The sequence below is a fragment of the Eurypyga helias genome, unplaced genomic scaffold, assembly GCF_000690775.1.
Source record: "Eurypyga helias isolate BGI_N326 unplaced genomic scaffold, ASM69077v1 scaffold31813, whole genome shotgun sequence".
Classification (NCBI taxonomy): domain Eukaryota; kingdom Metazoa; phylum Chordata; class Aves; order Eurypygiformes; family Eurypygidae; genus Eurypyga; species Eurypyga helias.
The window spans coordinates 1-15,596 of record NW_010241318.1 but is presented as its reverse complement, the minus strand read 5'-3'; positions in this window follow the sequence as shown (position 1 = coordinate 15,596).

The window sequence follows — 15,596 nt, the reverse complement described above, 5'->3', positions numbered from 1 at the left end:
CACTGTCAAAGCAAGTGACAAATACCAGTTTTCAGACCTAGCACTAAATGCAAGTTAATGATCCACAGTTTTTATTCAACGTTTTGAAATGAGTCATATAAATTAACATGCTTTAATAAAGCATAATGGAAGCCAACTGAAAATATAGAGTGTCTGGGCCCATGCAAAAGCAGTAATGCAGAAAAAAGAAACACAACCTAAACACCAAGCAACATTAAGAACCAGCCAAAAGCATTAATGTTTTCCAATTTACAAAGCAGAAAAAGGAGGGGGAAGCAAAAAAAAAAAATCTCAACGTTTTCAAGCTTCCACAGATTCAACTTTGTACAGCACCTGTCAAATGGAAAAAATGAAAGCCAGCATGACCAGGTAACCATTTATCATCTTCTCTTCTTTTAGAGGTTTATAGGCAGCTGCTATGTACTCCAGCACACGGGTGAGACTGTTTTAAGTTCAGTTGTAAACAGATGCCAAAAAGCCCCAAACGGCAAAACCCACAGCCCTCCCTGCTGACTGCTGTAAGGGAGACTTCCCTTACCCTCTTTCATCCCCTGGGATGAGGGGGCAGTCACTCTGCCTAAGGGAAAAATTGAACACTTGGTGCCAGGAATCATGACATCATGGGAAACTTTTATAGAAGCCACCAAATAACATAAAAATTGGCAACAGTACTGGATATGCTTCGTTTTCATTAAGATGACAAGAGGAGGCAGCGGAGATGTGACGAGCCTGCAAGAGCACTGTGACCTGCACACATTATGAAGTAGCAAGAGCCTGTCGGTAAGGGACACAGTATTTTAGACTGCCAGGTTAACTTCCATGCCCGAGACGCACTAACAGGGGATATATTTTCCCTTGCAGCTGCTTACAGCATAGGCTGGCATTCTGACTGTAGGGGCAGTGCTAAGGCACAAGCCTAAAGGGTGAACACAAATCCTTTGAAAAAACAAAGAACCTCAGCTACTGCTCTTCTTAGTTTCACTCCTAACACTTTAACACCTTTCACAGCAATAACTCCCTTCTCGAGAATCGCCAAACCCCGATGCAGAGACAGCACACTGAGGTGCTTATGTTGTAGAGAACAGACCTTTGTGCAGTTCCACACTATGAATCAGCAACTGATATCTATTATACATTGACTGCAATGTAATCATTTGCACTGTTACTATGCACAATTGGCAGGCATGATTGCATGACACGGTAGGTTATTTTTTTTTATTTACAGCATTAAAAAAATCTGAATATTTCCAGATTTAAAACATTACAACAGTGCTCCGCACATAAAACATTATGCATGTAATAAAACCAATTGAAATGCAAATATTTTTACAAGCCAATCTTTAAAGTTAAGGTGGTTTGGGTTCTTTGCACAAACCTGTATAACTAGAAAAAACAAAATTTAGGACACATGATGGTTTCTTCAGATTTTTTTGAAAATAAAACTGTGCTAAATGAGAAAATACGTTTCTAAGCTGAATAATGGTAGCGCATGTGTTGTCAGCAAGTTATCTTCACCGACACAAACGCTGAGCTTGTGAACTCCCCGTAATAGGTTTTACTTGGTTTTACTTTCAACTTTTCTTAAAGCACATACCTACATGAAAGTAGGTGATGCTGACTTCATTTTCATATACATTTAAAAGGCAAGCTATGAAGTCATACTACATATGTAACTCATACAGCAGAACACCTTTCTTTTCCCATTTCAGGCATTTTTATGCCGAGAGGCATGTTCGGCACTGTGGGCCTAGACTTGGCAGCAAACATCCTTCCAGATGAGCTGAGACTCACAAAAACTGGTGCAGATTACATAAGAAATACTGCATTATTCCTCCTCTTATACTGTCACAGCAGAAGATCATGAGTAAAACATGGATGAACTTTATTTAACCACCTGAAAACTCACTAAATCAAAAAATTAGTTCGATGTGATTTTTTTTAAATTCAAGATTTCTACTTATTCTGGTGGTTTGGTGACGACTGATTCATTCTGCCTTCTACACTCCCTTGCAATACACACCCTTCATGTAAAGGAAAGGTACAGCATACACCAAGGCTACAGGACAGCCTAACTCACAAGCTTGTAGATGTGGAGCAGTATGTTAAAAGTAACTTGTAAATGAAACTCAAACAAAGACTTTGTAACACAGAGGACACTGGAATTAACACTGGGATGCAAAGTAACCTCTAGACTTAGTTTCTCAAAAACCTTGTTAATTACTAGAATCTCAAAATTCTAGTAATTATGAGCATCATAAGCAAACTCAAAGTATATGATGCCTTTTTGTTTATTAACACGAACTCCCAGATCCTAATTAATGCAACCGCAACCTCAAAAATGTGTCTGTCTTTCAATAAAAACATTGTATTTATTAGAACAGTTAATTGTTTATTGTATAATTACTAGTTGCTGGAATGTAGATTCTTATCTCAAAAAAACCCTGCATATATGCCTTCAGTTTACATAAGCTTATCCTCAACACAGGCACCGCAATCTGAAAGAAGATTACTGCCTTAGGGTTTCTTTTTATAAAATTCGGCTTTCAGACAGATGAATTTATACAGCATGTAATTCGCATATCGAAAATACATTAAGCGTGGCAAATAGCATCATGGCTCTCTAGCCTTTTGTGCTCTGGTTTCAAAATTTGTTCAGATTCCACGCGAGTTCTCAGTTGCACCGAAACGTCAGGTTAGTTACCGAAGAGATTCTCATTACTTGGTACTTTGTTACCGTTAGCTGTTATACAGTGTTGCAAAACCACTTCCCCCTCATCACCGATATATCACAGATTTCTCACTTCCACTGGCATAGTTAACTGCAAATTACTGCTAGAAAGTAATACAGATTTGCCATACAAATTTGGAAGATAGCTTCCCCTGAAGTTATTTTTCGTTGAAAAGGTCCACTCAATTTTAATACAGTATTTAAGTTTCCTTTTAGAGGTGTCCTATAAAAAGCCATCATTATTTGTCATGGCTGTAATGATGCAATCAAAAACTCCTTCTGACAATGAAAGTGAAACGACTCAAATATTAATCTGTTTTTTTCAGCTACATCAGTTGGGCTAATAGAAGATTATTACCTCTCCAGTAAAATTGCTGGAAGAAAATGTATAGTCACTGCACTCAATTGTTACTAAAATACCTTAACCTTGATTTACAACTCCTTGTTGTTAGCCTGGATGAAGTCTTTCCTGAATCAACACTTCACATACCTGTTTATGTTGCTATTCTTATGATAATTTAGTTTCGCAGCATTCTTCAATATAATAGTTTCATATGAATTTAGGTCTCCAACAGCAAAAGTTTATTGGGTTACATTGCAGTCACCACCCTCCTTGCCTACCAACAGAACTATCTGGTTTGCGATGTATGCAAGCGACACATGCATTTCTGAACTTCAAACTCAAATGGAAGGATCACTTTTACAAGGAAACAAAATTTAGTTGCATTAAGCACTGGACATAAAGTTTTTATTTTTAATTGTTTCATTTTCTTCGAATAACTTAGGCATCCATATGGAATGAAATACAAAAAGGAAAACATTTTAAATCAGGTACCTCAGTTTACCTAATACTCAATACCAAAAGTATCATTACATGGAAAGAGGACATTTTCATTTCTCCTTTATTTTCTACATCAATTTTCATTAGGGCTTAGCAATTTTAAAAGATGTTTATATTTTTTTTAGGTTAAGTAACAGCAATTACTCAAGTTCTACAGAAAGACATAATGCTTCTGTGAAAAACAGACCTCGGCTTTCAAGCAGCAAAGGATACTTCTGGGTGCAATACCTTGCTCTCTTTGTTCCTGGGCACTTGTAACTTTTGCTTTGGATAGGGAACAAAATTGCTAAAAACCCACATTAAATCACAGAGCATTCTCAAAGTATTCAAACAGTGCAGGCTGCACTCAAAGTGAAACTGGACACCAACGAGACAAGTAGTTGCACAGGAAACTCCAGAGGGCGGGAGCAAGGAGAAGGCCCCAGGCTCCCACTGCCTTCAGTGCCCCAGGCTTGGGCTCCGCTCGAGATCCAAACCAAGCAAACGCAGGAGAACAAAAGGCACCAACCCAGCATGCGCCACACGAGGGATCAGATTTGAGGTAGCCCGGGGAAACAATTTGGTCTCATTTTTGGGCTGCCTGTTCTGCATTACTGAAAACCAAGAGGAGCTTCCTGACTCCAGTGGGAAGATGACTAAGCATATGGTCCACTCAGAATTCAATCTTAAAAAGGAGATTAAAAAAAAAGTGATAGCCTTGTGCTGACAAGGAAATAACCTTAAAACTCACACTTTGCACTTGATCTGACTTGATATATGTCAAATAGGGGAGATATCACCCAGGAGTCTCCCTTTCAACCAGCTCTTTGGCTATGCAATAGCAAGTTCCAGTAGAGACCAAAAGCAAAGCCACTTAAGATCCAAACACCACAAAAATGACAAATGCATTTCTAAGTACTAAAAATACTGGTCTAAATTTAAGATACATAAACTGATATGCAGCTTAGATAATTTTTTTTATCCACTCTGATTTTAAACATGTAAAACACAGTTGCAGCTTGCGTTGTCTGTTGGCAGGTTCATATCTAGATTTGTTTTAATGTTAGATGCACTATTTAATATTTTGCTTAAAAATACCTATCTTTGCTAATTTGCCTTTATCCACAGCATCCCATGGACACAGAATGGAAAAATATTACTTGGAAACATTACTTAAATTTAATATAGCCAGCGTGCTTCAGCTGTGGATTCTAACAGCAACGGAGTTCACCACCGCTTGCTACAGTCTAACTAGAATGTAATTTGGCATCTAGGGTTTACCTGCAGCTCAGAATGAAATTAAAATTGAAAAGCAATGCTATAGGTGGATATATTTAATCCAAAATCGGGTTTGATCTTGTATTTAAAAAAAAACCAATGCCTCTAAGGAAGAAAATTCATAAAGGCTGGAGGGATTTGTCTAGAAAGAAAATTGCTACTTAAATGAGTTTAATACTGCTAATAACATCAAATCACTTCTGTCCATTCTGGAAGTTCAAAAGCAAGCCCTTACAGACAACAGAAAATGTTTCAGAAATTAATTCCAATTGGAAACAAAGGAAAACAAACTCCTGCTCAGACCAGAACCTCCTTTCAGTGCAAAATATTTGCTTAGAAATGTATGTGTGATTTTCCACCTCCAACACACATACACACACAAAAAAAAAAGACACTGCAAGAACAAAGTTGGTTCAAAGCTTGCAAATATTGGCAGGTTCAGAAAAAAAGGGAAACCAGCCTACTCCCTGTATCTAATCCTCCGACCCTCCCATTAGATGATACAAGTCAAATCCTTAATATTTCAAGATTCAATTGATGTTTGCACAAAGAGAGGGAATATTTAACAGTCTAAAGCAGTTACAGCATCCACAAGACAGAAGAAAAAATCTGCTACTTTATTTTTCAAGTCCACCACTGAGGAATTAGAAGAAAACCATCTCCAAAATTAATACATCTGGAAAGATACAAAGAGCATTCCTTTAGGCACAGCACACATTTTTAGCATTTGCCTGGCCTATTTTTGATTTATCACATTAATAAATAGCTGTCAATATTATAAAGTATTATTAACTATCCAATATTATTCTTCAAGAGAGAAGATGACTTTTTAGAAAGATGGAAAACACAGAATCAGACTCCAGTACTACAGCATTTTAGTAAAACACAGAAGAACAGTATTTTATCAACAATCTCACTGTCTTCATGATGTCCTATTCTTCCCTTTTAACACCATGACAGACTACATGTTCAACGCAGAATATACCAAATCTTAATGTACCAAAGGATATCACCCTTCACTCTTTCATTCAAGATGACATATAATGTTCATTTCCTACTTCAGTTCATATGCAGAACCACCAAGAGCACGGCTGAGGCCTTCCACTAGGACTGAAGACCACCTGGAGGTATGTAAGTGAGGAAACACTCATTACATCCTTGCTTTCTAGGAGCTGAGATAGGAGCTTCTAAGTAATGGACTTTGAGGTAGAAGATTACATGCAGGGCACTGCCTGAATGAGCAAGTGTTCATGCTGCTGCTGTTTTTCTTCACCTGAATATGTTGTATCTTAAGAGAAGAAGATGATTTTACGGCAAAAAAGGTCCAGCTCCCTTTTATTCCCACATTATTGTGTCTGAACTTTTTATTCCTGATCCTTTTATAAATAAAAAACCTAAAACTGCTTCTAGAAAACCAAAATAATCTTACTGGTACTTGGTACCTGAGTGCAAGTGCTGGCTTGTATGAGTAAGTCAACTGGCTTTCTTAATAACAAACAATTATAATTCTGTTTTCATAAAAACAGTTAAACTCTCTTGGATCTCTGTATGTGAAAACTAACATTCAGACAGAAATGAGCTATTTATAAACTTCAATTTCAGTTACTATGGAGGGACTGCAAAAATACTTCATGTTCTTATTTTTTAAGGGATACAATCTAAACTATCTTTTTATGCTGAGGTTATTGACAGTTGAAATGCAGTACATATTTGTGTTTGGTTTGTTTTTTTTTAAATCATCATTGAGAAATATCACTAATGCTTCCCTCGGCTTTGAAAAGCCTTTGGTTAGGTTCTCAGTAGCCTAGCCAAAGTAACTTTCTAAAAGAAATTCTGCAGCTTAAAAAAATCAGATACACTATAAAAGACAAAAAAGTTAAGGTATTTTCAATTTAAAATTAAGTTCTAAATGTAAACTACATGAAATTCCTTTAATGAGAAACTCCAAAGCTCCCAGCCTGCTAGCAGGAACCCAGAACCCGGGAGAGCATCCAGGGCTTTAGGGTTCCCTGTGACAGGCTCAGGAGCAGGGCTGCGGGATTTGGGGGTGAGAGCCTGGCCACAGCAGCCCCACACCACTGCAGTCCCTCCGGCCACTGGGGCTGGCAGCACCAACGCAGGTTTCTGTTGGAACCCTCTGTGTCCTATGAGGAATTTGAGGAATGCATTAAAATCGATCACACAAAACATCCCACAGGAATAAATGCCAACCATGTTTAGATCTGAACGTGGCAAATTAAACTGCCCATGGAGCACTGTATCGGTTAAGCAGCTCTTTACAGCCTACCCACTTCCCCCCTGCCCCTTCCTGCATGAACAGCACTACAGCCTACCTGAACGAACAGCACTACAGCCTACCTGAACTACTCCATAATAATGCCAGGTCTGAGATCCTGATGCACTTTTTAAGATTTCAAGGTCTGGAGAGGAACGTTCAGTGTTCCTGCTCTGAATATTGAAGCCTAACTTTGATGTCTTCATTAAGTCAGCATCATCACTCCCCACATCTAAACGGATACTGATATGCCCACATTCACCACACAATTTATATTACAGTGCAGTGTCCAAAATAATTTTAAAGCGTTAGCTTGTCAAGCAATGTTTTGGGGGTTCAAACATCTTCCCTCAGAGCTTCCACTCTATTGCTCTGTGGAAAAATAAGTATCTATTATGCTCTGTGGAGTTTACACCATGGGAAGAACCGCAATCTTCCTTTCTCACCTTTTGAGGCACGGGATTATTTTGTCACTACATTTATTTATCCTCTTACCTTTTCTCTATGAAACTATCTTCTCTTTACCCAGCATGGAGATAATAGCTGTGTTGTTTTGGGTTTTTTTTAATTAGTAATACTTCTCTCCTACAAAGCTTTACTCACAATTTCAAAGATTTTTGTAACAGACAGTAATGGAAATCTAGCACAATTTCTCCAATACGTGATGCTATTCTGTTGTCAAAAGCATACTTGGAGATATTTGAAACTCTCCTCAATATCATCACAAGTTGAGCACACAGCATAATCCTCTATTATGGCTGGCCGAGATACACACAAAAAGATATCATTACTTTTAATAAGAAAATTTTATTTTAAAATATAAAAATCAGCAGAGCATTATCTCATGATGTGGCTTAGCCACATCAGTGCCTTATTAAAAATACAATTCATTTGAGCTATTGAAATGCTTCTCAACCCTTATCCTCCCACAGTTATTACAGTGCCATATTTTGTGCAAGCTTGAATATTATCTTGGGATGCTATAAGGAATGCTTGATATCCTGTTTCTTAATAAGACCTTTATTTTCCAATTATATGGAAAAGAATGCTGAAGTTGAGATATTCATCATAAAACAGATAAGAGGTAAAAATACAGATATCCTATTGACTAACAGAGCCATCTTAGACAACACCTCTTGCGATTCACAAATCCCTAAGCACTTTACAGATTTACAGTATCCATTTTCTAGGGAAACTAAGGCACAAACCCTAACACACTCAGATTTACAAAAGTTCTCACAACCGAGTTTCAAACACTCTGTACCAAAATAAGGTTTCACATCATGGGTCACAGCCACAGAACTCACACAGAATACTCGCTGCCTACACCCGAGACCACACACCTTACTATCCTTGGTCATCCACACAGCCTACAAAGAATATTTAATGGCCTTGAATTAAGTCTTCCAGCACACCTACATGTCCAGTACAGTGTTTTCCCCACCCCACAACACACTACAAGGGCTAATCAGCTCACATGAGCTCCTTCAGATTCAACAGAGAGGCATCCACTAACACCACTTCTACCCCACTTGAGGAGGTGTGCCCAGGAAGGATCGAACATATGAACACACAGTTCATAAAATGCAGCAGCGAGAGTCTTTTACATTAAAGGAAACATCATGGGGTGCTACTAACTACTTTTGTAAGGAAAATTAGCATAGTCCTCTTACACCTCTTCATCCCAAAACAGATTTAAACTTACATTTTAACCTCGCAAAGCAGTTAGAAACACAGCTACCACATAGCCACCAGTTACTATTTAGCTGAAAAAAACATACAAACCCAGCTGCTTGTAAATGCTTCAACCAGAAAACATGCACTGTTCAAAACTGTGGAAAAACAGTTACAGCTACACAGCATTTATTCTGAGATAGGAAAAACTTCACTATATAAAGTTAATTCCTTAAATATGCCCCAGGTATTGATTTAAGATTTCCTGACGTTCTTAATACTTGTTTTTGTTCAGACGAGATCAAAATGGTACACACAAACTAAAAAAAAAAAAAAAAAAATCTTTTAATTGGCAAAAAAATGGTATTCTCCTTTAAAAGAGAATAAGAAAAGGGAGTTTTTTGAAGGGGAAAAGAAAATCCCAACTCTCTTCAGTGGCACTGAGCATCGGTAACCTCCAGGTCACCAGTTTCAGCAACAACTGACGGCGATTAACAAAGGGCTGCTGTTGAGAGTCTTAGGGAGTTAGTTAGGATCACTGTGTAGCAAGTATTCACAATAAAGAAAAACCTATTAGAAGTCCTATCCTTGGCAGACTTGGAAGAGAATAATGAAACGGGAGGAACAGAGGAATCGAAGGATTATTCACTGTCTCGCACTGGAATTTTTGACACGAAGAAGAGAGAGAGAGTAAACAGGATGTGGTGTGAAACACCAAGCTGCTGTATTTCTGAAAGGGATTTCCTGGTCAGAAAAAAGTGCAACATGGAACGTGCAGCACACGCTGGTACATTCAGTATCGCCACGAAACACCAGCCCGATTGCACACACCCCACGCAGGCGCAGTGACCGTTTGTCTGGCATGTTCTGGATGTTCAAAGGCTTTCAGAACAAGTTGCCAGACATCTGGAAATGCTACATGAAGGGCCAGAGCCCTCAAACTCTTCTCACACAACGATGCCAGGTGAAAGAGAGCGCTATCTCCAATGAAATCTAGAGGCACGACAGCCCCAAGTATAATTCATATAGGGTTATTAAGGAATAAATGTTCCTTAGTATCCTCCTATGTAAACACTATTACTCTGAGATAAGGATGCTGCTGAGTGTAATTGTCTACACTCATACAAGTCCTAAGCAAGCAACAGAGGTAGGCATGTAGAAGGAAGATGAAAAACAAGAAAAGCAATGCAGGCAAATAAAAGCTTGTCTAAACATATGCAGGTTCTTGCTGAATTGTGTTGGAATAAGAAAGTCCAAGTGTGCAGGGATTCGGGAATAAAAGCATCTTGGCACTATTTATTGTAACACACGGTCAGAGAGGTTGGTTCTCAGGATGCTCTAAGTGTCCGTTCATCCCCAACAGTCCCTTCAGAGTAATACAACAAGGAGGTCATGTAAGAAGAGGTGACAGGAAGAATAGCAGAATTAAAAACAAAAACTATAAAATCTGCTGAGGGAAATAAGTAAATCTAGTACTTCATAGCCAAGGTCCAGCCTCTCTGAGCACATTATTTCTTTTTGCTTAATAAGTCCAAGAACTTTTCTTTCTCTGTCACTTGCACCGTAAGGCAAGCAATGCCATGCTGGAAAGGCTGAACCCTGCATGCTGCTCAAAGTTGGTTTTGTCACACCTCAGGCTGCTAAGGAAGGTTTGAAGTGAGCCTACTGATGTGCTGCATTTTGACTGTTTTTTTTGTTTGGGATTTGGAATTTCTGCCTTTTTTGTTTGTTTGTTTTTTAAAGTACAGAATAGGCACTTGTCATATAAAATAACATTCTGACACGCAAAGTTGTGAATGCTTTGAACAAATACAACAAATTAATAAATCCAAGGAAAATACATCCACTCTATAAGGAGCTCTAGTATCATTTAGAATGAATGTAATCCAGTCATAGGTGCGTTTTTCCTGACAAGAACAAGAATTTTTCTGAAAACAACCTCCTTCCTATTACAGCATCATGCCAGAATCAACAGCATCGCTAAGAAAAAAAGAAGAGGTGGGCAGAAGTACAGAAGAAACAAAGGGAAAAGGTTGTTCTCTGGCAGTCTGAAGTAAACGCCTACAATTAAAGTTAACAGGATGAAAGACAAAATACACACATGGGACTGAAAGACTTTTTGCATAGGTGGAAGAACACAAAACCCCTTTCTTTCAGAACAAGATATTCAGTAACCTGTGTTGAAGTTGTTGGCTCCATGGTAAAGAGCTCACATCTGAAATATCATTCTAGGTGATCCCAAGAGAGGTCAAGCGCTCAACTAACACAGATGCTTACTAAGTGCCCCTGGTAAGGAACCAGGCAGTACAACTGGGCAGAAGGCTCACTGAAGACAGCGACATCGCAAGACTCAGCCCATCTAAAACCTGCCCAGGACTGCAGGGCAGAGTCCCTGCCGAGGCCAGCTCACTCCTTACAGCTCTGCTCCCTGGTCATCCCCTGGTGCCACCTCTGCGTTCCTGCCTGACAGCACAGGTACAGCAGCCCAGCTCTCCAGCTCAAGACAGAGCTGTTCACCTTCTCGGTCAGGTTAGTTTTCTCATGGATTAACAAATGAGATCAGCTCCCTGTGCAGTTGCACAAACACCAGAGCCAAGGAGGGAGGAGGAAGGGAGCCCCTTTCAGGGGCAGTGAGCCTGAGCTGCGAGTTCAGCCATCTCATGTAACTGCACCCTCAGACTAAGTTTCAGCTCATTCCTTCTGCAGGCGGCTCCGTGTCACCATTGCTCACCGCATCCAAGTGACATCAAATGCTTAAAATGCTCCAAGTAAAGTTGTCCTTAAATCTTAAGACAGGTAAGGAGCATGTAATTCCGAGCAAGCTTACCTGGCTTACTCTGAAACATTAGCAAAGATTTTACAAGATGCCCATACACCTCCATCTGTGAAGAGCTGAGGGGCATGCAGCAAGAATGTGTTCAGCCTCACTGTTCAGTCAATCTTTGACCGTTTCACAGCTGTTACTTCTGTGGGCACTGAATGCAGGTTAAAACAAATTAAAAAAAAAAAAAGACCACCGACAAAAGCTAGCAAGTCCCTGTAAGGTACCTAAGCCACACTGTAGAATGCCTGTCTTATTTGCTCTATGTTTTAGACATGAAAGTCTTACCAAACTATGTCTTAATTTATAGTGGCCTACATTTTTATATTTTTTAAAAGTTTATTTAATTCTTCTGTGTCTTTTCTTTTAATAGCAAATGTTCTAAATATATTCCCAGTTTATGAGCTTTACCCTTTCAACATCTGAAATACTACACCATAGGGAACTTTGTAGGAAATGTGTTTAACAACAAACATTGTTCAGAGAGGTAAAAACAATGTCATTTGATGAAAGAAAATGTTCTGTGTTTTTTTAAAACACACTATCTGCACTTTTAGAGTTTCTATGGCTGTGCAAAAATCCATCAGAATTTCAAGCTGAGCCTTAACTGAATCAGTTATCATACAGTTGTCACTATCAGCATTAGTTTGACAGCTATGCAAAAACACAAGTGAAAAAAATCATCATAACCATTTGTCATAAAAGTTTGTTTCCCACTTATGTAACTTTGCATCTGAACTATCACTGTAACTAACTGGAGATTAGCTGCTATAAATATAGGCTGCTCTACAATACATAGCACGTGACAGTTAAAGAACCACCTTGTATTAAATAATATAAAACAGTGTGTTTGGGTAGGGCAAAGATGGACAAAGACTACCAGGCATAAAGAAACACCAGACACCACAGCAATCGCCATAACATTTGAAACAACAACAACAACAAAATAATTGTGACTGGCATTCAATCACACACAGCAGAGGATTTGAGCCTTAGAGCTGTAGTAAAAACCAAGCAAGAACAGTGGGATCCCTCCACTGGCAAAAATTCCTCTCTGAACAAAACCCCAGCAGTACTCCCAAGTCAGACATACACTCAACCAGAAAACTCCCGTTATCACCCATCTCCATCTCTCTTTCCAAGCAATTATGAGAGTCTCTCAAACCATTACAAGTTCACCTGTTTTCTGAAGACCATGTCTTTCCTGCAGCAAACAACAGGTAAGCATGGCATACATATTTGCTATTCAACGCAAAACTACACCACAAAAAGAGAGTTTCAGCACAGAGGGTTTCTAACAGCTACACAAAAAGGTCAGAAGTGGCAGCATGCCCACTGAACCATCAGAAATCCTCGAAGACTCTGACAGCCTATGTAAGGGAGAGGGAGAGGCAGGAAGGGGAACACGGAGGACAGGAGCATCCCTTTCAGATCCCTGCTGCAGGGCTGCTATGGCTGCACTGGCCAAGTACCCTCTTCAGTGGGAACAATCTCTGTCAGTTAACACAGTGATTCAAGCGATTTCCATCAGCTCCTGTCCCCGTTTCACTATCTTCTATTCCATGGGAAAAGTTAGGTCACAGTAGGCCTGGTAGCAACATCCTTATAATACTTCATCACACATGTCCTTTCGGTTGATAGGCATAGTGCCATTCCACAGACAAAACAGTGCTTGCAAGAAATAAGGCGCAGGATAAAAACCAGATGGCCGAAGTTAAGAGCACGACGACAGGAGCAATGCTTGTAGGGAGGAGAAATCATCCTGATGAGCTGAGACTGCGAACATGGCTCTCTGCACAAAGGGAACACAGCCTGCCATGACACAGCCTGCAACAGCATAAATACGAAATGAAATTTGAATGAAGTATTGTTATCTGTATCACCTAAAGGCTGAATTCTTTTCACGCAAGCATCAGATGAATATGACACACATTTTTTTAATTTAACATCAGGCTAATGCGGCTTCAGCTGTTTAGATGACTACCTGTCAACAACAATCAAAACCACCCTTTTAAAAAATGTGAAGTGATCTGTAGCACAAGTTGACAACATTGACAGCGTATTCCCCGTACAGCACATCTATACCTCCACGATTTGCTTCTAGGCTGGTACAAGCCTCGGCAGTGACAGGCGCGACTCTTACATCCCAATTCCCCAGCAACTGGCTCCATCCGCACAAAGACAAATGTTACCAGTGACAGAGGAACCAGAAACACCTATGCAAGCCCAGACTGTATTTAACATTGTGTCCAACACGGTTCAGATCTTTAAATCTTGCCAAAGATGGGGCATTTTAATTCTTACCAAGATGACATGAACTCTAAGAACCCACTGTAAGAGAACTTCCAAGCACAAAGTATTATTCACAGTATTCTCCCTGCCCTTGCTACAGTTAAAAAAAAAAAGTTAAAATGTTTCAAACCACACATTTTAAATGTATCATTCATCACCATCCACACAGCCTCCAAATGAAACCTTTCAGATAGCATGGTCCTTAATAGATTATGAGAAATGGGCAAAAGCAACATAGAAAGGACACGTCAACGACTTCCACTGAAACCAACACACCAGGGTGACCAAAAGTAGTTCAACAATTATGAGAAAGATTAGAAAGAATGGTAGGGACCTTACTTTCCCACATAGGCAACTCTGCAGAGAAGCAGGCTAAGCAGAGCTTCACAGGTTTAAATTGAAAGCGGGGAGGTTTAGATTAGATATCAGGAAGAAATTCTTCCCAGAGAGGGTGGGGAGGCACTGGGACAGGTTGCCCAGAGAAGCTGTGGATGCCCCATCCCTGGAAGTGTCCAAGGCCAGGCTGGATGAGGCTCAACCCAGTCTGGTCTAGTGGAAGGTGTCCCTGCCCATGGCAGGGGGGTTGGAACTGGATGGGCTTTAAGGTCCCTTCCAACCCAAACCGTTCTATGATTCTATGGAGCTAGGTTTTGGCCAAAAAAAAAGAAAAAAGGGCAAAACCTCTCCTTGCAATTCTCTGTGAAACAAGGAATCTAGAGCCTCAGACCACAAGGAGGTCCTATTATCTTCTTACTTAACATAGACTTAATTGCTTCTAAAACGCAATGTCCACAATTCAGGAAGGGTGACAATAAATTGGAGGGGATCCAGGAGGAGAAAACAGGAAAAAAGAACAGAAACTGGTAACAAACTTCAGAAGACTATTTTTCTTGATAAAAAGAACATAAAGCATGAAATTAATAAAAATTCATAATAATTCACACTCAGGAAAATTAATTATACTGGGATTTTCAGTGACGATGAACCTATTGCAAGAGTCAGTGGCTAGAAACTAAAGGTATCCCTCTTCAGAACAGAAATAAGAAATAAAATATACCTCAGCCACTTACATACTTTCCCAAGAATAGTGCTGAATTTTGCTTCATTGGAAATTTTTAATTGCACCTTCTAAGACGTCAGCTCGAGTTTTAAACACCGATTGGAAAAAAAAAAATCCGATGGCCTGCAATATGAAGAGGTCAGACTAGATGATTGCAACAGTCCTTCTGACTTGATAATCTATTAATCTTATCAGACAGATCAGAATACACGCCTGACCACTTTCAGGACTGAATGCAAAGTCATCTATAGGCGCACCTATTTTGCCGGTGTATTTTTAGCCCGAGACTATCTTATACCTTTAAACGTCGCCGAGATTGGAACTGCAGATATATCAAGCTAGAGGCATAAAAGGCAGGCGATAACAAAAATCTCGTCACCTAGAAAATACTCCTTTTAGTTGGCAGAGGTACACAATGAAAAAGCCAATAAGATACCCCGTATTTTTCCCGCACTTCCCGGAACTTTACAGAACTCTCCGTGAGACTGACTCGCTCCAGACAAGTTTTAGCTGAGAGGAGGCTCCGCACGCCCGGGAGCAGCGCTTTAACGAGGTTAACCAGCCCCAGCAGAGCGGAAAACAACGGCGCCGAGAACCGAAGGGCCAAGGGGGATGCTGGCGCGGCGCTTGCCGCCACCGCCGGCCCGG